The sequence below is a fragment of the Bufo bufo genome, chromosome 3 (assembly GCF_905171765.1).
Source record: "Bufo bufo chromosome 3, aBufBuf1.1, whole genome shotgun sequence".
NCBI lineage: Eukaryota > Metazoa > Chordata > Amphibia > Anura > Bufonidae > Bufo > Bufo bufo.
This window is the reverse complement of record NC_053391.1, coordinates 650,725,291-650,753,228: the sequence shown is the minus strand read 5'-3', so window position 1 is coordinate 650,753,228 and position 27,938 is coordinate 650,725,291. Positions and strand designations below refer to the sequence as shown.

Below are 27,938 nucleotides of genomic sequence, written 5' to 3'. Positions count from 1 at the left end.
ATATTGCAGGTAGAAAAAAATTACCGGCACCGGCAGGGCCACTAAAATACTGGCCTGGCTGGCAACCCTAGACATGCTCTATCCTTTTTGCTGGGCGGCTGAACGGAACTACGGATGCGAACAACACACCGTGTGCTATCCGCATCTTTTGCGGCCCCATTGAAATGAATGGGTCCGCACCCGTTCCGCAAAATTGCGGAATGGATGCGGACTCATTCATACAGTCGGGTGAATGTAGCCTAAACCATGCCCCTAGGAACGCCCCAACCTTACCTGGGAACATCCACTTATGGGTGGTGTTTGAGTTAGCTCAAATCAGGGGCAGTCCCGCCAAATTTGGGGCAGTTGGCAGCTATGGCTGGCGTCACATATAGGAGAGATTTATTAGGACTAGCATTTCTGACGCCAGTCTTGATATTCCCATCCGTGTCCATCTTAACATCCTTAATAAGACGGTCAGTTGTTCATCTGTGAAGATCTCCGTGAAGGATCCGTGTTTGGTCCATTTTTGCCCTTCTTGTGTCATCCGTAATCCACATACACTGCTAGGCTGAAAATTAATTTCCAGAGCTTCCCCTACCAATGGTCCAGTATTACGTTAATGCTTTTCCACAAACCCATAGACTTCAATGGTCGTGTTTGGTCTGCATCACGGACCAAAGTAGTGCATGTCTCCCTGGTGTTTCTACTGACCCGCGCTCAGTTGAAAATCACTGATGTGTCAATTAACACATTCAAATCCATGTGCACGTGTGCTGTCTGTGATTCACTGATGTGTGAAGGAGACCTTACTGTCAGCTTCCTACAGTAGATACGGCTGGTGGCAGCTTTAAGATGGAACTGAAAATGCACATCCACCTCAGTGAGCCGGACAGAGAAATAAGGAAAAGAACAAAACAGCAGGTGGCGCTATACAGATAGATTTTATTGTATAGCTCAGTGGCTGTGCTAAATTTTTAATAATATGCAATTACAAAAGTATTCAGACCCAGGTGCTGTCTCACTTCAGCAAATTAAATTTTTCATGTAGAGAAAGTTAACCCCTTCAGGACCCTGCCATTTTTCACCTTAAGGACCAGGCCATTTTTAGCAAATCTGACACGTGTCACTTTATGTGGTGATAACTTTAACGCTTTTACTTATCCAGGCCATTCTGAGAATATTGTACTTCATGACAGTGGTAAATTTGAGTTTAAATATTTCATTTTTATTTATAAAGAAAATACCCAATTTACAAAAAATCTTGAAAAATTAGCAAATTTCCAAATTTCAATTTCTCAACTTTTAAATAGATAGTAATAACTCCAAAAATAGTTATTACTTTACATTTCCTATATGTCTACTTCATGTTTGGATAATTTTGAAAATTACATTTTATTTTTTTGGGACGTTGGAAGGCTTCGAAGTTTAGAAGCAAATCTTAAATTTTTTAAGAAAATTTTCAAATCCCAATCTTTTAAAGGACCAATTCAGTTATGAAGTCACTTTGTGAGGCTTACATATTAGAAACCACTGAAAAATCACCGCATTTTAGAAACTACACCCCTCAAGCTCTTCAAAACTGATTTTGCAAACTTTGTTAACCCTTCACGTGTCCCACGAGAATTAAAGGAAAATGGGAATGACATTTCTAAATTTCATATTTTTTTTTGCAGATTTTAAATTTTAATCTATTTTTTTCTGCAACACATCAAGGGTTAACAGCCAAACAAAACTCAAAATCTGTTACCCTGAATCTGAGGTTTACAGAAACACCCCATATGTGCTCAAAAACTGATGTATGGGCACACAGCAGGATTTAGAGTGGAAGGAGCACAATATGGCATTAGGAGAGTGGATTTAGCTGGAATGGTACTTGGGAGCAATGTCGCATATGAAGACACCCTGAGGTAGCCCTACAGTGGAAACCCCCCAAAAAGTGACCTCATTTTGGAAACTACACCCCTCAAGGAATCTTTCAAGGTGTGTAGTGAGCAGCTTGACCTCAAAGGTGTTTCCTAGAATTAGGAAACACTTGGCAGTGAAAATGAAAAATTGCATTTTTTGCACAAAAAAGTTGCTTTACACCCACATTTTTCACTTTCCCAAAGGGTAACAGGACAAAATGCACTCCACATTTTGTTCCCCATTTCCCCCCGAATAGGGCAACACCCTATATGTGCTCAAAAAATGATGTATGGGTGCACAACAGGGCTCTAGAGTCAAGATAATATGCTGACCTGAATTGGCTGACATGGATTTTAGGTGCCATGTCGCATTAAAAAAATTCTGGAGGTCCCCAGAAATTAAAAACCCCAAGAAGTGACCCCATTTTGGAAAGAGCACCCCTATCCAAACATTAAGTGGTAAAAAAGGGTACTTTTCAGCAAACAGGTGTCTCACAGAAGTCAGAAACACTTGTTAAAGGATTTCAAAGCACAAATTTGGGAAAATGAAAAGTTACTAGCGGACCCCAATTTTTCACTTTCACAAGGGGTTAAAGGAGAAAATGCACCCCAGTATATGTTCCCCATTTTCTCCCCATTCAGGAAACACCCCTTATGTGCTCGTAGCCTGCTGTATGGGCGCACAGCAGGCAAACAGCAAAATATGGATTTTGCTGGCAGGCCTGAATAGGAAGACATGGATTTTAGGTGCCATGTCGCATTTAAAAGATTCCTGAGAAACCCCAAGAAGTGAATTAGAAACCCCAAGAAGTGACCTTTTGGAAAAGAGCACCCCTGTACGAACATTTTAAGTGGTGGAAAGGATACTTTTGACCTAACAGGTGTTTCACAGAAATGAATATGTAGTGGTTGGTGAAAAGTAGATCTGTAAGCTATGCGGAGTAAATCAGAGATATAAAGTGGTAAAACTACAGGGTACATCATGGATGAAATTAAATTAATACTCCATGGATAAGTGGTAGATTCTGAAACACTCCTGCATGCACAGGGCAGGTTTCACAGCGGTAAATGGTGTCTTTCCTTATCCCCCTTTTGGAACACACCCTGCATCTTTTTTGGGCCCTTCCCTTCCTTGCTGTCTGAGGGACTTGACCTGGAAAATGTTGCCCTGGTGCAACACCGGCACCATGACTTCCTGAAGTACTGGGACCCTCCCCGGCCTGGCTTTGAAAAATTAGGGCCTTGATAACCACCTCTTGGAACTGAAGGAAAGTTCCTGCAGATTGAAAAAGCATGTACGCATTGCCATCTGCACAATGTGTACGGCCAGCTTTTTGTACCATACTTTTGTTTTTCATGAGGCACTGTAGGGCTTCAGAAGTTGATCTAAAAGATCCAACCCTCCCATGTGCCTGTTGTAGTCCAGGATACAAACTGGTTTGGGGGTAGTGGTTGTGGTACCTTGTACAGGAGCAGAGGAGCTGGTGTTAGTGTGAATGGTGGTCAGTACAAGGACGTCCCTCTTGTACTTAACCACCAGCGTGTTCTCATGGAGGAGAGCCATACTTTCACCCATTCTCAGTGGTTGTCCTACCAGGGATCTAGGGAGGCCTCTCTGATTTTTGCGCACCGTGCCGCAAGCCACAGTAACTCTGGCAGTTAGAGACATGAATAGGGGTATGCTGGTATAATAGTTATCCACATAGAGGTGGTAACCCTTATCTAGCAGTGGGTGCAGTAAGTCCCACACAATCTTCCCACTAACTCTGAGGAGGAGGGGGGGGGGGGGCATTTTGGGGGTTCTATCCAGGAATCTTTCCCTTTGTAAATGTGGATCTTGTGGGTGTACCCGGAGCTACTCTCACAAGGTTTTTATATCTTTATGCCATACCTTGCCCATTTGCTTGGCAGGTACTGGCAGAATCTAATCCTTCCTTTTGAAAAGCAATAGGGACTCATCTACACAGACATTTTTATCAGGGTTGTACCCCTCAGCAAACCTGGTGTTAAAGTGGTTAATGACAGGCCTAACCTTGAACAGACGGTCAAATGTCGGGTCGTTTTGGGGTGGGCAATGTGCATTGTTGTTGTAGTGTAGGAATTTCCGAATTGACTCAAATCGTTTCCGGGTCATGGTGTTACTGTGAATTGGAGTCTGGCAGAAAATGTCCGAACTCCAATTTTGTCTAACGTTTGGCTTCTTTACAACGCCCATATGCAGCACGAGTCCCCAAAACTTTATAATCTCTGCTGCAATTACTGGGATCGAACCTAGGGGTCTAGCGTATGGCGATGTAATGTTCTGATCAATGAATTGTTGGGCGTATAAATTGGTGCCCCCCCTCCCCCCCAGTAATAGTAAAAAAAAAATGGTAAAAAAAAAAATGAACTCACCTCCTCCATTTGCTGGCTCTGCTGACTGGAAGCTCAGGACAGGACCTGTGCTCTAGCGTGACGACGTTTCACAGGTCCTGTCCTGCACATCCAGTCAGCAGCGAGCGTTCACTGCGGCACGAGTAAATGGAGGAGGTGAGTGCATTTTCTTTTTCTTAAAAAGGCTGTACTAATGAGCACTCCACATTGGATGCGCTCATTATTAACAGAACCTATGGAAAATACCAGCAATTATTATTGCTGGTAGAAAAAAATTACCGGCACCGGCAGGGGCACTAAAATACTGGGCCGGGTGGCAATCCTAGCAATGTTTGAGGATTGCAGGGTGGTCGTAACCATGGAAACAAGCAGTGTATTATGTGATGGAAAAATAAATGAAGCCAGCAAAGGAAGCAATACGGACAATCACAATACATTAGTAAGTGCCTTGTATTAACTTTCTCTACATGATAAATGCCATTTGCTGAAGTGACACAACCCCTTTAAGCAATTGCATGTTTTTAGGGACAGCATCTCTTAAAAAAAGGCGCTCATTGTAATGCTGCGCATAAATTCAGCTGCATAAGCGTCCTACCGCATTTGCCTAGTGGCAAATATAACCTTGGATGAGTCATAAACATTTACACTCTAAGGCTGGGTTCACACGGGCATTGGGGGGGACAGGCGGGAAAAGATGCGGGTGCGTTGCGGGAAAATGTGTGATTTTTCCCCGAAACTGCAAAGCGTTTTAATGCGTTTTGCACACGCGTTAGAAAAATCGTCATGTTTGGTACCCAGACTCGAACCGGAACTTCTTCACAGAAGTTTGGGATCGGTGCTGTGTAGATTTTATTATTTTCCCTTATAACATGGTTATAAGGGAAAATAATAGCATTCTTAATACAGAATGCATAGTAAAATAGGGCTGGAGGGGTTAAAAAAAATAAAATATAATTTAACTCACCTCATCCACTTGTTCGCGCAGCCCGGCTTGGTGATGGATCATGTGATGGACCATGTGATGAGCGCAGTGACGTCACCACAGGTCCTTTTCCTCCTGTCATCAAAGAAGAAGACAGAAGATTGCGCTAGATTACGAGTGGCTTCAGAAGATAAAAAAACGGAAGTGCAGTGAATAAATTAAGAGAGGGGTGGCTCTGGGATCCAGAATTCGGGGCGCGGCTGGGCACAAAACGGCGACAGCCCCTTTGGCACAAAGATAATTTTTATTTAGTGTGCGTTGGAGGGGTAGTCTTATACAGTGAGTATAGCCCAAACCCTATATTTTAAATGGAAGAGTTGGGGGTCGTCTTATGCGCCCAGTCGTCTTATACGCTGGAAAATATGGTACCTTAGCCAGTGATTGGCTGTGCATTCACATTTCTGTGTCAAGAAGGACCAGGAAGTATGGGAATGTGGGCTCAGTGAGGTATGATTTCTTTTATTTAGTTAAAACATTTTTATTTTTTTTTCACATTTTATGTTGCGGCCTTGTGCTAAAATAAACCAAAAATATTTAATCTTTTTCGTTATCAATCTACACTCAAAACCTCATAATGACAAAGTGAAAACAGAATGTTATAAAAACTAAAATCTTGCATTGACTTAAAGGGAACCTGTCATGTGGATATTTGATTATAATCTAACTAATTAACTACAATCATTAACTACTAAAAAGTACCTTAGATGTATTCACTTACTGGTGTGACAGACGGTTACCTCATAATATACACACAAAGATGCCGCATGCTAATGAGCTGATTGGAGTCCAGCGTGATGTCAGTGAGTCCAGCGTTTATTTAATTCAGAGCTATAGCCACTCCCCTGCCCACCTGCTGCTGATTCATATGGAAAATAACTGTCAATCAGCAGCAGGTAGGGAAACTATTACTAACTCTTGGCATAGCACATGGGTATTCTGTGCCCATGTACTATGCCAGGATTAGCTGAGCGGAGTGGGCTCCTGCTTCTGCCTGCTCCACTAAGCTAAGAGAACTGCATGTCAGCTCTTAGCTTAGCAGAGGAGGCAGAAGCAGGAGCCCACTCCGCTCAGCTAATCCTGGCATAGTACATGGGTACAGAATACCCATGTGCTATGCCAAGAGTTAGTAACAGTCCAGGGAGCAGGGCAGGAAGAGCAATGTGAGCTCCTGCCCGTACTCACAGCGCTGCTGCGGGCCATTAAAAATTTTTACTCCATACTCCGTACAGCTCAGCAGTGTACAGAGAACAGAGTTTTAAGCGCACCAGTGAATGGTGCGCTTTAGGTAGGAAAAAGAGTAGTAAAATAGAAAATGAATTAATAAAGTATATTAGAGTTAGTTTTATTAGGGCATTAGGGAGGGACAACATATTAAAAGTTTAGATAAAGGTTTAGTTACTCTTTAAAGAAGAATAAAGTTAAAGGGGGACATTTATTATGGTATTTCCGCCACAGTGGTGTAAAATAGTCGCAAATTTTGAAGCACACTATATTTGCTGCAAAATTTTCAACTTTTCTCCGCCCCTTCTGAAAAGTGTTAAAAAAAGGTGGCATGGTGAGGTGGGGTCATCAGGCCCAGCACATTTATCTGCATTTGTAACACCCCAGAGTGGCATTACCACTTCTTCACCCCACTACTATCTCTAATGGGCTAATATAAAGTCATCTTGTGTATTTATTCCAGGTCCACTACGCTGTGCATTTCCAATGTTTGCAACTGTTATGTTCAAATGTAATGTGCCTGGTTCACCAGCAGGTGGCAACAAATACGGCAGAGCTACAGTTAGGTAGAATGGAGCTTTCCATTCCATTCTAACCCCCCTCTAGAGAGAAGTGGGTGAGTCCCACTTCCTGCAGGAAGGGTGGGTCCCAGTTTCTAGTTAGTCTAGCTTACCATCTGCTAGGGTAGGGAGGGTGTTCTGGGCACATCTCTGCTGGACATGCCCTGGCCAAACTAAGTCTGCCAGAGTGCCGTCAGCTTTGCTGGCCGTGGAGGCCACAGCTTAAAGCCTCAGGAGCCAGGAGGAGAGTTCCCTGGCATAATAAAGAGACAGACTACAAAGAGAGAAGTTGCAGCATAAAGAAGAAGCTAAGTAAAACAGCAAGCCTGTCAGCACAGCAGAGCCAGAGAGCAACAGATGTAGCAAAGTTGAGTTTGCCTGCCAGAGTTTTAATGCTAAAGCCTGCTGGGACCAAGACAAAGTTGGAAGATTGTGTCTGATGAAAGTTTATCAAAGTAAAGCTGCTATTCAACTTCATCACAAGGTCTGGATTTCTTCAAATTCCTCAACTATTCCCCCCTATTTGTCTGCTTCGCAGCCAACACCTGGGGTCCAACCGTATCCATGTAGGAGCACCGTGACACTCATTTACACTAGAAGAGACATTTTAGGCCACCCTATACCACTCGGCCATTCCTACACCTGGGTACCAACCCTCTAATAGGGCCCCAGGGGGGCGGCCCGCTGCACATTCACTCCAGCTTTCTGGTGTGAATTAAGACAGAAATCTACAGCAGCTAGGAGGCTGCCATAGATTTTAGTCTGTCGCATGGCAGGTGGGAGGATGCGCCAAATCTATGAGAGGCCTGAGCTGCTGCATAAATTTGGCTCATCCTCCGGCTGCGCAGAAAGAATCAAGTCCGGCGATGAAATTGATGGTCTTTATAAATGTCCTCCAAAGTTTTGGAATGGCCAAGTCAAAGTCCTGACCTTAATCCAATAGAAATGTTGTGGAAGGACCTAAAGTGAGCAGTTCATGGGAGGAAACCCACCAACATAACAGAGCTGAAGCTGTCTTGTATGGCGGAATGGACTCAAATTCCTCCAGCCGATGTGCAGCAATTATCAGAAACGTTTAGCTGCCGTTACTCTTGCACAAGGGGGTCACACCAGATACTGACAGCAAAGGTTCACATACTTTTTCCTCTCACAGACATGTGATATTGGATCATTGTCCTCAATAAATAAATGACCAATTCTAATATTTTGACACTTTTGTTTGATTTAGTTAATTATCTACTTTTAGCTCAAACAAAAGTAAAATATGTGATCCTTGCTATAGTCTATACCATAAAAGCACTGCAGGATCGTTGCAAAGTATTTTCTCTCTGCTCTAACATTGAACAAATTTGTAGATCCACGCTGCTCTTTCCAAGGATCTGGATGTACTTCCTCCACAGATGTCCCCGGTAGATCCTTCAAGGAGCCACAATGCGATGCAGTTCAACACTGGTTTCAGTTACTAGTGGTAACTGCTTCTACCTGGGTCCTCATCTAACCTCTCTCACTCAAGAGAAAAGAATAAGGAGATCCAAACTGTGAAGCATTACCACTTGTAGAATAGCAAAAAACAAGATTTATTGCACTCACAAGGTAAATATATAAATAGGGGGGTGACTAAAGGTTCATGGGCCCTGGTGCAAGAGTTCAGCTTGGGCCCCCCTTCCCTCAGTGCTTTGTGGCCAGGGAAGCACATAGCCTTCGTGCTGCCTGAGGCAAAAACTGAACCAGTACCTCCCCAAAGACAAATTCTTAACCAAACCCCTTCCCTCCAGCCAGGGGTGTAACTGCTGGACCAGTATGTACTTTTTATAACACCGGTGTCTTCTTATAAGGCACAAGGGTCTTTGGGCCCCTCAGGCTCCTGGGCCCGGTAGCGACTGCTACCTCTGCACCCCCTATAGCTATGCCCCTGTATACAACTGTGCATATCAATTAAAATCCAGTCTTTTCAGACCAACTTGCCCAACCCAGAGTTTTAGATATGCTTCATCGGGGACATATTTGGAGATCCAGAAATATTCCCTTTAATATGTCCTCCCCTTCCTTTTCTATCTCTTAAACCAATGAATTAAAATTCGTTTTTACAGAAACGCTACCAAAAAAATTCATTAATGATTGATTTCATATCGGTTACTATTTATGACTTATCCTTATCGGGGGTGTGACTCCTGGAATGATGCTTTGAATGGGAGCATTTTTTTCTTTTCATCATCATATTAGGACCCCTATAACTTTTTATAAGTTAAGTCTATGTGCAGCGTACTCAAGTTAGGTTTAAAAATGTTCCTGGGTGTTGTAGTGCAATTGTGACACTAACCTGAGACAGCTGACTCTCTGCAAGGGCAGGTGATGATAAGTAATGTTCGTGACGCCAGTGCCAATTAAACGGTGGCACGCCGTTTGCTGATAGCAGGAATAACTGAGGAACCACGTGATGTTAAAACAGAACTCAAACTTTATTAGTCATCATACATGGACATAGATGGAAGCGCAGTTCCTTTGCAGACAGTTGGTTGCAGTACATTTGATGCAGGCAATATATATATAGCAAGGTGACTTCAGAGTGTTAAACACAGGACTTGCAGTACAGGCGGCTTGCACTCTATTCCTGACTGATCCTGGAACATAGAAACTCTTCTCCAAGGCCCGATGCCCTAGCTCTGGCGTATATCCTTGGTATTATAATTATCAAGTACCTCCTCTGTTGTCTTTAGTACCTCTTGCTTTTCTGGACTTGCCTCTGTCTCTCTCAGTTTCCTCAGGCTGGTTAACTGTGGTGTTCCTGCTTCTGCATATATGAACTCAGGAGGGGAACCTTCTCCTTGGATCTGGAACCCGGTTACAGGGACTGCAATACCCTCTCCTGGTCTACAGGCTTCAGGCCTGGACTTGACTCTGACATAGTCTAATCCCCAACTTGGTTCTCACTCTGGTTAGACTAGACTACAGACTCTAGACTGACTTTCCTTTCCCTGACTGGGCCTTATATAAACTAGGGCTCCCTAGCTCCCTCTAGTGACTAAGAGCTGAAATGACACCCCTAGCAGGCCTGTACTTGCACATTTTACAGCAACAGGGAAATACATAGCATTACATTACATTACATTTTATAAAGATGACTTATACCAACTTTCCCTTAAATAAGGAGAAACGACAGCACACCAGTGACCCTTCTGTAGTGACGGGCATTACAGCTCCCGTACACTACATACCCCACTGCTTTAAGCTGAGTACGACCTCGTACTCCATCAGGGCCCGCCCAACTGGAATCTTTACCTGAAACAGAAAAAGACACATGCAGGCATACATATATGTAATTCATCTGCATTTACATTCATATCAGGTCCAATTGGCAAAGGTGAAGGGTGGTGACAAGGGGCGTCGTTCTCTTCTCTCAGGATAGTGAATGGAACTGGGGCGCTGACCTGGCACAGCGTGACATTAATACCAGGATAGTCCATATGTGTAAATTGTCCTTAATAGAACAGCAAGAAACGGTAAAACAGTATAAAAGTTCTTGGAGGCTCAAAGAACAAATATGAGTCCGTACCCAGGTACCTTTCTAATAAATCACAGAGGCTCTCATGCGGTGGAGTCTTTCTCTGGGCACATTCCTTTTAAAAGAGCAAAAATCTCAGAGGCTCAGGTTCTTTTGAGTCTATCTCCGGGCACGGTTCCTTAGTATCAAGTTGCACAATATAAAACAAGTGCTGTAATACCCCTGATCAACCTGAAAAGGGGGTTAAGGGTAAAAGGTGCAACAACGGAACAGGCACAACTTGGCGTGTGATAGCAGAAGCAGGCAGGAGGTCCTGGAAACAAACTTGGCTTTGTTGACTTTAATACTTCAGTGGTCAACACCTACCACTGAGCCGTGGATAAACTGGCAGCAGCAACAAACGACCAGGAAACATAGGACTCCTGTCCTGGAAGGGTTAAGTTCTCAACATCATTTTTTTAGCAAAATAAATCAAAGGCCTAGCAGGCTGATTCACAGAGGCATGTCATAATCACCCGGCTCTGCTGGCAAATATGGCCTGTAGTAGTCCTCTACAGGAGGATGTGCCCACATCACGGCGTCAGGGGGCAGCTGCAAAGTGAAGGGGCCCCTGATAGGTATTGGCCCCATAGGCCTAGGGGTAAACACTCTTGTGGACCGTACCGGTCCCGGCATAACTACTGTAGGCTGTAGTGGACTTGGTACCGCCGCCGCAAGCGGTCCGGTGGGCTCTGTGCAGCAATTCACAGCAATAGGGGGTCTTCTTTGGGACCTTGACGGAGCAACATTAGTAGAAGGTGGTTTACGGGTGGTGACAGGCACCCTTACCTCGTCCTTCTTAGGCGGCGTCTGGATCCTGGCGGTGGCAATCTTGCGCAGCTCCCGCAACTTTTCCTCCAGCCGGACAATCTGGTCACCGATGCTTTCCGTGTCAGAATCGCTGTCCTCTGCTGGCGCCGCCGGCGCAGGTACAGTCAACGATGCGTCGAACGCGGCCGCTGCAGGCTCCGGTGGCGCATCGGGTCTCCTACCCTTCCGGATATTCTCCAGGGTAACACGGAGTCCCTTGAGATTTTCCAAGTCCTGGATTGTCTTCTCCCGTCGAGGCAGCTCGGGGGAAGGATAGGGGCTCACCCATTTTTCCAACACGGTTGGCTGCCAGAAGACATTAGGCCCAATAAAGGAGCCCCGCTCCTGGAAGGCGTGGTGGGCCGGTTCTGGAGAGCGTTCAGGTTCCCGCTCGCAGCCAGAGTAGTCTTCTCCTGCCTCCCAGTCCTCAGGTTCTCGCTTGGGACGGGTCACGGCAGTTGCATATGGGCCTCTCAGGCTCTCGGCAGGGGTGAACTCCACCTCCTCTCCCTCGCGGAGGCTATGCTGATACGAAGGGAGGTAGTCTCTTTTGACAGATCTCCTGTTGACGTATAAGTCTCTGCCAGTTAGGTAGTCTTGTATGAACCCGTAGCCACGGGTTTTGTCAAAGGACACCACCAACCCCTTTCTCCTTTCCAGGCGGGGTTGGGTGTCGGTGTGGCGCTCGTGAATAGTCTTGGTCAGTTCCTCATAATATATTTTAGTCTTTGTATTCCGCTTGATAGCGGCCTCCCGGATCTCTGCCATTAATGAGGACCACTTGAAAGAGGGCTGAAAGAAGTCTCTCCAAGAGCCATAATGGTGCTCTGGTTCTTTCCCCAGTGCCGGGCAGGCGGGTTTCTCCGGTCCCGGAGAGTAGGCCGGTGGAGCGTCCTCAGGCTCTACACCAACATTATTCATTTTTGGTAACTCCGGCGCGGACGTTGCAGCAAAACAGTCCTCACTGTCCAACATGCTCGATCCTTCTCTGGAGAGCGACAGGGTGGCGCCAATAAGATCAGCCAGATCCTCCCATTGCACTGGGAGGCCGCCCCCCAGGTATTCCAGTATATGGAAGGCGGAGTCCATGCTGGCAGACATGCAAATGTCCAGACAGGCTGTGGCGCCTGACCTTGAACCTTTTCCCGCTTCTTCATCAAAAAGGCCTTTTCGGGATGAAGATGACGCAGCAGCAATTTCAGCAAGCTCAGCGGCCATCTTTGGTAGAAACGCTGTCTATTCACTGACAGCAAGCAGGATGATGAAAAGTCCACAAAACTACACTCTGATGTGGCGATTTCTTTCCTCTTGATAGCGCAACACTGCACATCGCTTTTTAGAGGTTTTAGGGACACTTTTAGTATGTTTTTCAGTCCACAAAGTCCACTTTAATAAAACAGGCAATTTGTCACTTTGGTCACAGGGCAACTGTATAAGGCACAAAGTTCACGCTTCTTGCACTAGAAAGCGTGCGTATCCTGTTCGTGAAGCCAAAAGAGAGGTGCAGCATACTCAAGTTAGGTTTAAAAATGTTCCTGGGTGTTGTAGTGCAATTGTGACACTAACCTGAGACAGCTGACTCTCTGCAAGGGCAGGTGATGATAAGTAATGTTCGTGACGCCAGTGCCAATTAAACGGTGGCACGCCGTTTGCTGATAGCAGGAATAACTGAGGAACCACGTGATGTTAAAACAGAACTCAAACTTTAGTAGTCATCATACATGGACATAGATGGAAGCGCAGTTCCTTTGCAGACAGTTGGTTGCAGTACATTTGATGCAGGCAATATATATATAGCAAGGTGACTTCAGAGTGTTAAACACAGGACTTGCAGTACAGGCGGCTTGCACTCTATTCCTGACTGATCCTGGAACATAGAAACTCTTCTCCAAGGCCTGATGCCCTAGCTCTGGCGTATATCCTTGGTATTATAATTATCAAGTACCTCCTCTGTTGTCTTTAGTACCTCTTGCTTTTCTGGACTTGCCTCTGTCTCTCTCAGTTTCCTCAGGCTGGTTAACTGTGGTGTTCCTGCTTCTGCATATATGAACTCAGGAGGGGAACCTTCTCCTTGGATCTGGAACCCGGTTACAGGGACTGCAATACCCTCTCCTGGTCTACAGGCTTCAGGCCTGGACTTGACTCTGACATAGTCTAATCCCCAACTTGGTTCTCACTCTGGTTAGACTAGACTACAGACTCTAGACTGACTTTCCTTTCCCTGACTGGGCCTTATATAAACTAGGGCTCCCTAGCTCCCTCTAGTGACTAAGAGCTGAAATGACACCCCTAGCAGGCCTGTATTTGCACATTTTACAGCAACAGGGAAATACATAGCATTACATTACATTACATTTTATAAAGATGACTTATACCAACTTTCCCTTAAATAAGGAGAAACGACAGCACACCAGTGACCCTTCTGTAGTGACGGGCATTACAGCTCCCGTACACTACATATGGAGCTTTGTAAGGGTTAATTTTTCATGGGGTAATCTGTATTTTTTTTCTGTATGACCTTTTTGTTCACTTTCTATTCAATTTTCTGGGAGGGTGAAGCGATGAAAAAATGGTAAAATTTTTTTTTTTTATTATTTTCATTTTGGGAAAAGAGAGTTGATGCATTTTTATATTTTTTTAAACTTTTTTTTATTTACAATTTTTAAAAAATTCCACTAGGGAACTTGAATAAGCGATCATTAGATTGCTTCTCTCGTAGATTCCAATGCATTAACATTGGAGTCTATAAGGATTTCATAAAGAGGTTCCTCTGGAGCCCTGCGATAGGAACCTAACTGCGGAAGCCTTGGATCATTCAGGAGGACCGAGCCTGCCGCAGACAGTGTCCTTGCTGCAAGCCAGAGAGAACGCACTTCTAACCTGGTATGTTTGAAAAATTGGTACCCCAATATCCGAACAAACCAGCCTGGTATTTTGTCCCCAAAATACACAAGTCTCTAACTGCTCCTCCAGACCGCCCCATTGTGGCGGGCATAGGGTCTCTTACAGAACCCCTGTCCCAATATGTTGACTGGTTGTTTAGACCCCTTCTATCTAAGGCTCCCACATATCTAAGTGACACCAGCGATTTCCTTCGGGCCATCAACCAGTTTGATTGGCACAAGGGACTCGCGTTGGTGTCACTGGACGTGGAAAGTCTCTATACTAGAATACCACATGACATGGGGATCCAGGCGATCAGCCAAATATTGAGCAAAACTGACAAGAGTTACATATATTGTCAGTTCATAGCAGAGGCACTTAACTTTATTCTTTCTAGCAATGCTTTCACGTTTAATGACCAATGGTATAGTCAAAGGGTGGGAACGGCCATGGGTACGCCTGTCTCTTGCACGTATGCCAATTTGTTCTTGACCGTTTTTGAAGACCGGTATGTCTTCACCACGGCCAATCCATACTTGCAACATATACAGCTATTCTTAAGATATGTCGACGACGTATTCATGATCTGGTCGGGCACTGAGATGCAATGCGGGGAGTTCGTGTCTTATCTCAACAACAGTAACAATATGAACATGAGATTTACCCTCAATTATGGGGGACAGTCTCTTGAGTTCTTAGATGTATATGTTGAGGCTGGTGAGAAAGGCATATTTACTAGCGGTCACAGTAAGCCTACAGCCACGAACTCCCTTCTGCATCACAGGAGCTTCCATCCAGAGAGTGTTAGAAAATCCATACCCTATGGCCAGTTCATGCGATTGAGGCGGATAAACAACACGGAAGAAGGCTATAGGAGACAGTCAGAGGAATTATCCCCTTTAAGGACTCAGGGCGTACCGGTATGTCCTAACTTTAAATCGCGATTGCGGCGCGGCGGGGGTTAATCCGAACAGGATGTCCGCTGAAATCATTCAGCGGGCATCCTGTCACAACGCCGGGGAAGGGGGTCATGTGCCCCCCCCCCCGCATCGGCGATCGCAGAAAACCGCAGGTCAATTCAGACCTGCGGTTTGCTGCGTTTTCGGTCCATTCGGGTCTCCGGTGAGCCGATGAACCGGAAAAAGACTGTGATCAGTGGTGTGATTACACACCACCAATCACAGTACGAGCATTTGGGAGAGGCGGTGCTGGCCGTGGTGCTGAATGCCGCTGTCCAGGGTGCTGATTGGTGCAGGGAGAGAGGCGCGAGATTCAAACTTCCAGCGCTCCTTTCTCCCCTCCTCTTCCTGTTCAGCACCTGCACCGTGCAGCACTGTCCTCACCAGGCTCCTGCGATCCCCCCATCGGCACCCATCACCCTCCAGGTAGGTTAGGGTCAGTGAGGGAGAGGCACCGTTAGGCATGGATAGAAGGGAAAAGTTAGTTAGGGGAAAAAACAAAACAAAAACACTTTTATCTAAATTTACTGTTTTCCAGCTTTGAGACCCTAGATTCCCCCCCCCGCCCCTTCCCCCCCCCCCCCCCCCCCCCCCCCCCCCCCGCCCCACCGCTGATCAGCGTTGTACCGCTGATCAGCAAGTCTGAACTTTTTTTTTTTCCTAACACTAACTTATTTTTTTTTTTACTTTTTAGTACGCAAAAACCCGTGCCCCCACACACACGCACAAACAATAAAGTTTTACGCACACACACATACCCATGGCCCGCCGGATGTTCTCGGTGGAGCAGGCATACGCCCAGATTGCCTCCGACTCCGAGAGCCCCAGTGAGGATGAGGATGACCCCACGTTCCTCTTGTCATCCGCATCCTCCTCCTCATCATCTGATGACGATGAGCCCCCAAGGCGGCAGAGACGCCGCCAGGCGGAGCCAGGGGCCCCACTTGCTAGGGACCCTGTGGCCCACCCTAGTACGAGCCGCCCTGGGGCTCGTACTGGTTTCCCGGCCCACCGGAGCCCCCTGCCGGTGAACTTAGCTGGTGTCCCCCAGTGGATTTTGAGCCCGAGATTCCGGATTTTGTTGCAATCCAGGAATCCAGATTCCCACAGTGGGATTTACTGAAATTAACTTTTTTAGTATTTTTTTCAGTGACCCATTTGTGAATCTGATGGTGGAGCAGACGAACCTGTACGCCCAACAGTTCGTTGCTCAGCACCCGGGCTCCTTTTTGGCTAGACCCGGTGGCTGGACGCCGGTCAGTGCAGCCGAGATGAGGACATTTTGGGGCCTCGTGCTGCACATGGGTCTAGTGCAAAAACCCAGTGTCAGGCAATACTGGAGTGGGGACGTCCTCTACCAGACCCCACTCTACAGTATGGCCATGACACGTCCCCGGTTTGAGGCCATCCGGAAATGTCTGCATTATTCAGATAATGCAGCATGTCCCCCCCCTCCCCCCCCCCCGAGGTGATCCTGCCCATGACCGTCAGTATAAGATACGGCCGGTCATCGATCACTTCGGGGCCAAATTTGCGCAGGCCTACATACCTGGAAGGGAGGTCGCGGTTGATGAGTCTCTCATTGCGTTCAAGGGGAGACTCAGTTTCCGCCAATACATTCCCACTAAGCAGGCGAGGTATGGCGTGAAAATGTACAAAATTTGTGAGAGTGCCTCAGGGTACACTTACAAATTTTGTGTGTACGAGGGGCGAGATTCCCGTATTGAACCCCAAAAATGTCCCCCCACTCTGGGTGTTACCAGGAAACTCATGTGGGACCTTATGTACCCACTGCTGGATAAGGGTTACCTCTTGTACATGGATAACTTTTATACTAGCATTCCCTTGTTCAGGTCCCTTGCCGCCAGATCGACGTCCGCTTGTGGGACCGTGCGTAAAAATCAACGCGGCCTCCCTACCTACCCCCTCCAGGTACCTATCCCCAGGGGTGAGACCCGTGCCCTTACCAGTGGAAACCTGTTGCTGGTCAGGTATACGGACAAGAGGGATGTCCTTGTACTGTCCACAATCCACGGTAATGGCATCACCCCTGTCCCTGTGCGAGGTACCGCGGAAACGGTCCTCAAGCCTGATTGTATCGTCGACTACAATCGGTATATGGGAGGAGTTCATCTCTCTGATCAAGTCCTCAAGCCATATAATGCCATGTGCAAAACCAGGGCATGGTACAAAAAAGTTGCAGTCTACTTGGTACAGGCAGGGCCGGCGCCACCAGTAAGGCGACTTAGGCAGTCGCCTAGGGCGCCACTCAGCAGGGGGCGCCCGGCGCGGTAAAAAAAAAAGAAGTTGCTTATATAAGTTCGGGCGGCCGGCGGCGCCCCTTATGCTGCGCCGCCTGAGCGGCTGAGGCTGAGCGCTTGCCGCTCTAAAGAATCCTGCCTGCGCCTGCTGTGTGCTGTTGTTAATGTAGCGTGGCCGAGCTCTGTTCGGTCCGCGGTACAGGAGCTTTTGTTTCCTGTACCCGGCTGGACTGACAGGAAGTGCTCACTTAGTGTGCACTTCCTGTCAGTCCGGCCGGGTACAGGAAACAAATGCTCCTGTATCGTGGATCGAACAGAGCTCGGCCACGCTACATTAGAGGTGGGGTGTGGGGGTAGAATGAGAGTGACAAGGGGGGAGGGGGGGGTGGAAATAATTAGAGTGACAAGGGAGGTGGGGTGGAAATAATGAGAGTGACAAGGGAGGGGGGGTGGAAATAATGAGAGTGACAAGGGAGAGGGGGGGGAAATAATGAGAGTGACAAGGGATAGGGGGGGGAAATAATGAGAGTGACAAGGGAGAGGGGGGGGTGGAATAATGAGAGTGACAAGGGAGGGGGGGAATAATGAGAGTGACAAGGGAGGGGGGGGGTGGAAATAATGAGTGACAAGGGAGGGGGGGTGGAAATAATGAGAGTGACAAGGGAGGGGGGGTGGAAATAATGAGAGTGACAAGGGAGGGGGGGTGGAAATAATGAGAGTGACAAGGGAGGGGGGGAAATAATGAGAGTGACAAGGGAGAGGGGGGAATAATGAGAGTGACAAGGGAGGGGGGGGAGAGTGACAAGGGAGGGGGGGAGAGTGACAAGGGAGGGGGGGGAGAGTGACAAGGGAGGGAGGGGCGGGAGAGAGTAACAAAGGAGGGAGGGGGGGGAAGAGAGTGACAAGGGAGGGGGGGAGAGTGACAAGGGAGAGGGGGGGATAATGAGAGTGACAAGGGAGGGAGGGGGGGGAAGAGAGTGACAAGGGAGTCCCCAGAGCCAGGCTGCAGCCAGAGACCAGATCATCTTATTGTCCTGGTGGTAAGTAGACAATGCAATATGTTTATTATTTAATTGTTTAGTTATTAATACTACTTTGGAAACTAATTTACCTCACATTTAGGGTCCATTCACACATCCATGTGTGTTTTGCGGATCCACAAAACACGGACAGCGGCAATGTGCATTCCGCACTTTGCGGACCGCACATTGCCGGCACTATTGCGGACAAGAATAGGACATGTTCTATTTTTTTCAGGATCGGAATTGCGGATCCGGGTCCGCAATTCCAGATCGGGGCCGCAGGTTGTGCGGCCCCAGAGAAATGTATGGGTCCGCAATTCCATTCCGCAAAAAGAGACGGCTACAAGAAGCTGGAAAGGGAAACATAGCAGTTCTTTTAATTTAAAAGCTGAGAAAGGGGTGGAACATGATATGGGCAGATCATCTGATAAGGGGGGGGGGGGGGGGCAATTTTTATCTTGCCTAGGGCGGCAAAAATCCTTGCACCGGCCCTGGGTACAGGTTGCCTTGTACAAGGCTTTTGTATTATCCCGAAGCGCTGGCAGCACAGGGACATTCCTCCAATTCTATAAGGCAGTCCTCAAGGACCTGATCTTTTCAGACCGGGAAAGAGCAAGCCGGAGTACCTCGGGAATTGGAGGCGCCCGGATCGTCCCTGGCCAACACTTTCCAGGTGTGGTCCCCCATACTGGAAAGAAGGGACGAACCCAAAAAAAGTGCAGAGTGTGTTGCAGGAGGGGGATACGGAAGGACACCACTACTCAATGTGACACTTGCCCTGATCATCCGGGCCTCTGCGTTATCGATTGATTCAGGGAGTATCACACTTCCATGGAGTACTACATTTTTATAATCCCCAACAGTACACTAGAGAACATAAAAAACTATGGCTCTCAGACTTTGGAGACACGGAAACAATTTTTTTTCCCCAAAAAATATTAGTTTTAGTGCAGGCATCCTCAAACTGCGGCCCTCCAGATGTTGTAAAACTATAACTCCCAGCATGCCCAGACAACCTACAGCCATCAGCAAGGCATGGTGGGAATTGTAGTTTTACAACATCTGGAGGGCCGCAGTTTGAGGATGCCTGCTTAGTGTCTCCAAAGTCTGAGAGCCATACATATTGGACATCGCCGCGTCCGTAAAAATCTTCTCTATAAAAATAACATTTAACCCAACCCCCCCGGATGAACGGTGTTAAAAAACAAACAGAAAAACGTGTAAAAAAAAAAAGCCATTTTTTGTCACCTAACATCACAAAAAGGGTAATAGCGAGCGATCTAAATGTCATATGCACCCCCAATTAGTGCCAATAAAACCGCCATCTCATCCCGCAAAAAATGAGCCTCTACATTAGATAGTCGCCCAACAAAAAAAAAAAAATGTAGCTCCCAGGCTATGGAGATACTAAAATCATTTTTTTGGGTTCCTAAAATGATAATATAGTGCAAAATCTAAATAAATTTTTAAATGTAGACATATTAGGTATCGCCGCGTCCGTAAGTATCTGCCCTATAAAAATAACATTTGACCAAACCCCTCGGATGAACAGCGTTAAAAATATAAAATAAAAACGATGCCAAAACACCCATTTTTTGGCAAAATTTCCATTTGAATCCTTTTTTTCCGGTAATAAAGCAAGGGTTAACAGCCAAACAAAACTAAATATTTATTTCCCTGATTCTGTAGTTTGCACAAACACCCCATATGTGGTCGTAAATGGCTATATAGCCACACGGCAGGGCATAGAACGAAGGGAACGTCATATGGTTTCTGGAAGGCAGATTTTGATGGACTGGTTTATTTACACCATGTCCCATTAGAAGCCCCCCTGATGTAGCCTAGACTAGAAACTCCAAAAAAGTGACCCCATCTAAGAAACTACACCCCTCAAGGTATTCAAAAGTTACTTTACAAACTTTGTTAACCCTTTAGGTGTTCCACAAAACTAAATAGCGAATGTAGAGACAATTTTTGAATTTAAATTTTTTGTTACCTTGCCTCAAAAAAGTGTAATATAGAGCAACCAAAAATCAGATTTACCCCTAAAATTGTTTCTACTCTAGGGGTGCATCAGGGGGCTTGAAAGGGTACATGGTGTAAATAAACCAGTCCAGCAAAATCTGCCTTCCAAAAACCATATGACGTTCCCCTTCTTCTATGTCCTGCCGTTTAGCCAAATAGTAGTTTAGGATCACATATGGGGTGTTTCTACAAACTACAGAATCAGGGCAACCCATATTGAGTTTTGTTTGGCTGTTAACCCATTTTTTCCAGTAATAAAGTAAGGGTTAAAATGGAAAATTTTCCAGAAAATCGAAATTCCAAAATTGTTTCTCCATCTGCCATTAACTCTTGTGGAACACCTAAAGGGTTAACAAAGTTTGTAAACCCAGTTTTGAATACTTTGAGGGGTGTACTTTCTTAGATGGAGTCACTTTTTTGGAATTTCGATTCTAGTGGTGCAAAGGGCGGCTTGAAATGGGACATGGTATAAACAAAACCAGTCCTGCAAAATCTGCCTTCCAAAACCCATATGGCGTTCCCCTCTTTCTATGTCCTCCCGTTTGGCCAAACAGCAGTTTACGACCACATATGGGGTGTTTTTGCCAACTACAGAATCAGGGCAACCCATATTGAGTTTTGTTTGGCAGTTAACCCTTGCTTTGTTCCTGAAAAAAATGGATTATATTGGAAAATTTTCCCAAAAAATCGAAATTCTTAAATTTTATGTCCATTTGCCATGAAGTCTTGTGGAAGACCTAAAGGCAGGGCTTTTTTTCTGGCGTTCTGCCACCTATTTTCCCCCGCCCCGCCCCCTTTAGTTACTGGGCCGTAGTTAGTGAGCCGCCGCCGGGCACAGGGAGATGAGCGCTTCCATTGCGCTCATCTCCATAGTAATCTGCCTGTGCTGCGGCGGTGCAGGGGAGGGAGAGGCGTGTCTCTTCCCCTTCCTCTGATAGGCTGCAGGCACTAGGCCGGCAGCCTATCAGAGGCCGGCGTAGGCGGCCCGATGACGTCATCGCGCCACCTGAGCCATACAGCGCGGGACACAGGCCGGAAGAGGCCTGCATCGCATCGCTGACCCTGAGGTAAGTATAAGTTTGTTATTTTTTTTTTTTTTTTTTACAATAGTGTTACTGGCACATTGGGGGGCTTATTACAAAACTGGCACATGATGGGGGGGGGGCTTAATGGCACATGATGGGGGGGCGGGGGGGCTTAATGGCACATGATGGTGGGGGCTTAATGGCACATGATGGGGGGGGCTTAATACTGGCACATGATGGGGGGGCTTAATACTGGCACATGATGGGGGGCTTAATACTGGCACATGATGGGGGGGCTTATTACTGGCACATGATGGGGGGGCTTAATCCTGGCACGTAATGGGGGGGCTTATTACTGGCACGTAATGGGGGGCTTATTACTGGCACGTAATGGGGGGGGCTTATTACTGGCACCGGCACGTAATGGGGGGGCTTATTAATGGCACGTAATGGGGGGTTATTACTGGCGCGTAATGAGGGCTTATTACTGGCACGTGATGGGGGGCTTATGACTGGCACGTAATGGGGGACTCTTGTTACTGGCACGTGATCGGGGGCACTTATTACTGGCTGTGGCACTTATTACTGGCACATTATTGGTGGGCACTATAGGGGCATCTACTGAGGTCACAAAGAAGGGGTATTTTATATGGGGGGCTCTGTACAGTAGCATTTTATACTGGGACACATGGTGGGTACTATGGGGAAGGGGGGAGAGGAGTACTATGGAGTCATCTACGGGGGGCACTAAGAAGGGGTATTTTATACTTGCAAATTATGAGGGACACTGAGGGCATCTACTGGGGCACGATATATGGGGCATTTTATACTGGTACATTATGGGGGGCACTAGGAGGAAGGGGGAGAGGAGCACTATGGGGGCATTTACTGGGGGGCACTATATAGGGGTATTTTATACTGGCACATTATGGGGAACATTAGCTCAACTGGGGGCATAAGGGAGTATTTTTTGCATTGTCACATTATAAGGAGAATTATTTCTACTGGGGGGCATTATGGTGGGCTTTATTACTCCCCCATGGTATGAGCCCCCTAGTAGCAGCACCAGCCTCTCCCTGCTCTGCTATGCCTCTGCCTCTTCTCCAAATCCTTATTATGAAATCTTTCTCATTAGGATAAAACACAACATCAGCTCCGCCGAGCCCCCGGCCAAAGTGTTGAAGTGGCGTCCGAGATCCCCAAGGGCCAAGCCAAGTAACAGTAAGTTTTCATGTGAAATATGTTTATGTTGTAGACATATAGCCTACACTGTGCCACACAATATACAGTATACCGCTACACTGTACCACACAATATACAGTATACTGCTACACTGTGCCACACAGTATACAGTATACCGCTACACTGTGCCACACAATATACAGTATACCTCTACACTGGGCCCCACAATATACAGTATACCGCTACACTGTGCCACACAATGTACAGTATACCTCTACACTGTGCCACACAATATACAGTATACCTATACACTGTGCCCCACAATATACAGTATACCTCTACACTGTGCCCCACAATATACAGTATTGTGTGGCACAGTGTATCCCTGTTCTCTAAAGGGGCGGTCCTAGGGGTGGGTAGGGGGCGTGGCCAGGGGAGGGGGGGGGGGTGAGTTCCACCACCTTTTCTCTGAGAAAAAAAGCCCTGCCTAAAGGGTTAACAAAGTTTGTAAAATCAGTTTTGAATACCTTGAAGGGTTTAGTTTCTAGAATGGGGTCATTTTTGGGTGGTTTCTATTACGTAAGCCTCACAAAGTGACTTCAGACCTGAACTGGTCCATAAAAAGTGGAATTTGGAAAATTTCAGAAAAATTTCAAAATTTGCTTCTATACTTCTAAGCTATGTAACATCCCCAAAAAATAAAATGACATTCCCAAAATGATACAAACATGAAGTAGACATATGGGGAATGTAAAGTCATCACAATTTTTGGGGGTATTACTATGTATAACAGAAGTAGAGAAACTGAAACTTTAAAATTTGCAAATTTTTCCAAATTTCCAATAAATTTTTTTGACCCAATTTTAGCAGTGTCATGAAGTACAATATGTGATGAAAAAACAATCTCAGAACGGCCAGGGTAAGTCAAAGCGTTTTAAAGTTATCAGCACTTAAAGTGACACTGGTCAGATTTGCAAAAAATGGCCAAGTCCGTAAGGTGAAATAGGGCTGAGTCCTTAAGGGGTTAAAGGGTAAATTACTAGACAGAGGATACAAAGAGAGGGAGATAGACACCGCCAAAAAGAAAGTGGGTTCCTTTACTCAACAAGATCTGTTACATAAGAGAAATATAAAAGCCCATAAGGAAATAGAACGATTTGTCTTTACCTTTAAAGAGGACCTTTCACCGATTCTTACCCTATGAACTAACTATACAGATAGGTAGAGCGGCACCCGGGGATCTCACTGCACTTACTATTATCCCCGGGCGCCGCTCCGTTCTCCCGCTATGCCCTCCGGTATCTCCGCTCACTAAGTTATAGTAGGCGGAGATACCAGTCCCTAAGTTATGGTAGGCGGAGTCTGCCCTAGCGCTGGCCAATCGCAGCGCAGAGCTCACAGCCTGGGAGGTTATTTTCTCCCAGGCTGTGAGCTCTGCAGTGCGATTGGCCAGCGCTAGGGCAGACTCCGCCTACCATAACTTAGGGAACGGAGATACCGGAGGGCATAGCAGGAGAACGGAGCGGCGCCCGGGGATAATAGTAAGTACAGTGAGATCCCCGGGTGCCGCTCTACCTATCTGTATAGTTAGTTCATAGGGTAAGAATCGGTGAAAGGTCCTCTTTAAATACAGTCCTGTGGCAAACCTCATAAAACGTGCCATCTGCAACAACTGGGACATTCTAAAAAATGAGGAAGGTTTAGAAGGGGTTGTGAATAATAGACCACTCATAGCTTTCAAAAAATGTCACACCATAAAAGACCAGATTGTAAGGAGCAGGTTTAAAAACAAAGTAACCAGTAATTGTCTGTCATCGGGTAAACCTAAGGGCAATTTCAAGTGCAACTATAATAACCAAAAGAAACAGTTATCATTTGGTGGGGTTTCTCATTCTGTTACCCAATTTATTACTTTCAGAAGTGACTATGTAGTTTACCTGATCACTTGCCAATGTGGAGCCTTTTACATAGGGAAAACCATACAACCAGGGCTGCACCGGGCTCATTGAGCACGTTCCCCAGGAACACAGCAGTAATCCACAATGTATTTCCTTTGCGGGGATAGAGCAGGTGCCATTCAGGTCCCGAGGTGGGGACAGACACCGTGCTCTCCTACAGAAGGAATCCATGTGGATTATTAGAGCCGACGCCGTAGGTCCGCTTGGACTAAATGATAGAAACGACCTGAGCGCATTTATCTAACTGTCTGTCATGATGTTGTTTGTAAATCAGTGTATTCAGCTGGACTGGATTGAGCGTGCGCAGAGGAGTAAAAATCGTCTTGGTTGCCACGACAACTAGACGCAGTGACGGGTATAAGAAGCGCTGTCACTGGCCTGACGAAGTGCAAGTTAGAGCGAAACGGCCGTCGCCGCTGACTCCAGCTGTATCGCACCGCACGCTCCAGCGCGAAGATTTTACCTTTTTTGTACGAATAAAGGATTTGAACCCACGCCGGCGAGTGCTGCTTTTCTATTCCTCTCCTCATGTTTGCAAGCTCACTGTCAAGGCTGTGCACCACCTAGACGGGCAAGAGACAGGTAGTTGAAGACGGGGTGACGTCTGGCAGTGCCGCCTTTCTCTCTACTCTCCATACTTTGATACAACTTCCAGCTTGTTCTAATTTATTATGTGGGATATCTGAGAACAGCTGAGCAAGTGTGCATGCTGGGAGTTGTAGTTTCATAACAGCTGGAGTGCCGACCCCAGGTCTAGTCTATGTTTGCACTGTCTAAAAAGTAAACAGAATTAGTAAATCTGCTTCATGTTTTTTTTTTTTGGGCTGGGGATTCATGAGGTACCATATGTTCTGAATCTATTTCCTCCCTCAACTAAAACACACTCCACATTTACCACATTTATTTTATATATTAATAGTACAGGCGTTTCCAGAGGCGGCAATGCAGATGATGTTAATTTTTTTTTATTATTTTCATTTTGGGAAAAGAGAGTTGATGCATTTTTATATTTTTTAAAACTTTTTTTTATTTACAATTTTAAAAAATTCCACTAGGGAACTTGAATAAGCGATCATTAGATTGCATTAACATTGGAGTCTATAAGGATTTCATAAAGAGGTTCCTCTGGAGCCCTGCGATAGGAACCTAACTGCGGAAGCCTTGGATCATTCAGGAGGACCGGGCCTGCCGCAGACAGTGTCCTTGCTGCAAGCCTGAGAGAACGCACTCCTAACCTCATTCCAGGGCCTTATAGGGATATAAGGGCCTAGGTATACAGCTTATGAATATTCCTACCGTCAAGGTCTATTCATATTGATAGGTAGTTAGGGCCCGGATTAGGGTTGTTTAGGAGGTGACCTGTTCCTTCCCTAGTTTCTAGTCCCAGTTACTGTTCCCCTTCCCTCCTGTGTTCAGTGTGGAGTTTTCCCCCCACACTAATCGTGACACATCTATTGGAGAGTTTTCTAGCCATGTACTGTGACCTGTGCAGAGGTCTGTAGATAGTAGATAAGCTGTGATATCGCCTATTGTGAATGGTGGATCCTATGTTATCTTCATATAGGTTATATCTGACATTGTAAGCCTGCCTGTGATAATAATGCCATGAGAGATGAAAGTTGCCTATACAACAAAAGAAGTCATGACAAGTGTTGATCGAGCACCAAAGTGCTCGGGTGCTTGAGTAGAAAATTTTGCGATGCTCGGGTGCTCTACAGAGCACGAGAGCACAATGGAAGTCAATGGGAGAACCCGAGCATTAAGCCAGGCACCCCCTGCTCTGAAGAGGGGAGGGTGTCTGGTTCACAGGAAAATGTCAGACTGTCAAGGCGGACGTGCACTTAGTATAAAAGATAACACACCAACCAGGCTCTGGACGAGAGACAGGGGAAGGGTCACCTCCTAGTTTATCACTGACCTATTTCCCTGCGCTGCTCAGCCCACAGGCAGACCTTGAAGGTAGGTGTGCTGTGTCCTCCAGCCTGGACTGACAAAACCCTGAACTCCCTGAGATAGTGAAGTGGGAGATAGGAGCAGCCTGCTCGTACAGAACCTGGATGGGAAAGATGATACAAACAACCAAACTAGAATGACACTTATCTTCTGAGAGCAGGAACTGACAGCCAACCTTCCCAGACCAAAATGATCAGTATAATCTGCTCAGAGCACTTAGCTGGAGACCATTTAAACTGATGACTCCACCCAGTGCACCTGATGAGGGCAGATCCAGCACGACACCAAAACAAATACTAAACTCTTGCTGCTATCCTGGCCGACCTCCGCACATCGTCAGAGTGGGGCATGACACAGACATTGATGGAAACACCACTGAAATGGTTCAGGAACAACACGGGGAGGATGTTTGGAAGGTTCTTGGACTCCCAGGTTGCTGCTGGGACCAATATTGTCCGAGTAGTACGCCACTTTTACAGACTGACAGTAATACGCACAAAACTGAAGATAAAATCGATATTAGAGGAAAAATTGTTAGGAAACATTCTTTCCTGTAGATTTACATGTATATAAAGTGCAAGTGCTGCCAAAAATTACAAGGAACCGTCACTCCAATACACCCTTTATTACACATAAAGGAGGGCATCATATACACTCTTGAAAAATTATGATGGTGACTCCCTAAACATTAGGGGTAAGGGTCTGCTGCTGAGCTGACCCCCTAAAACATTAGGGGCGAGGGTCTGCTGCTGATCTGACCATCTAAAACATTAGGGGTGAGCGTCTGCTGCTGAGCTGACCCTCTAAAACATTAGGGGAGAGGGCCTGCTGCTGAAACAAGCAGCACTAAATAACCGCCCTGACAAAACGCTGGCGGCAGGGCAGGCCAGCACCTCCAAGGCGTAAAGTGCCAGTTCGTGACATGTGTCCAGCTTGGACACCTAATAGTTGTAAGGCACAGAGGGATTATTGAGGACACTGACACGGTCTGCTATGTACTCCTTCACCATCTTCCAAAACCTTTCCCACCTTGTGACACTAGGCCGCACATCAGGGTGAGGGTACTGGCGGTGTGTCATGAAACTGTCCCAGGCTTTGGAGAGTGTTGCCCTGCCTCTGTTGGAACTGCTGTGTGTTCCCCTTGTCTCCCCTCCTCGGTTGCCAAGGAACTACGGACTCTGCCGCCAGCGTTGTCAGCTGGAAATCTTTGGAGCGATTTTCCACAAGGACCTTCTGGTATTGCACCATTTTGCTCGTCCTCTCCACCACAGGAATGAGAGATGAGAAGTTCTCTTTG

The 27,938-nt window shown here is 46.4% G+C and overlaps 1 long non-coding RNA gene across 1 annotated transcript; it reads right to left on the bottom strand.

The window, feature by feature from the left end:
• Positions 1-864: 864 nt before the first annotated feature.
• LOC120996385 lies at positions 865-27,149 on the bottom strand. Its single transcript, XR_005777765.1, has 3 exons — positions 27,139-27,149; positions 11,414-11,418; positions 865-999 (listed from the first exon to the last, which is right to left on the bottom strand). It is a non-coding gene; the product is annotated as an uncharacterized LOC120996385 (long non-coding RNA).
• Positions 27,150-27,938: the final 789 nt, after the last annotated feature.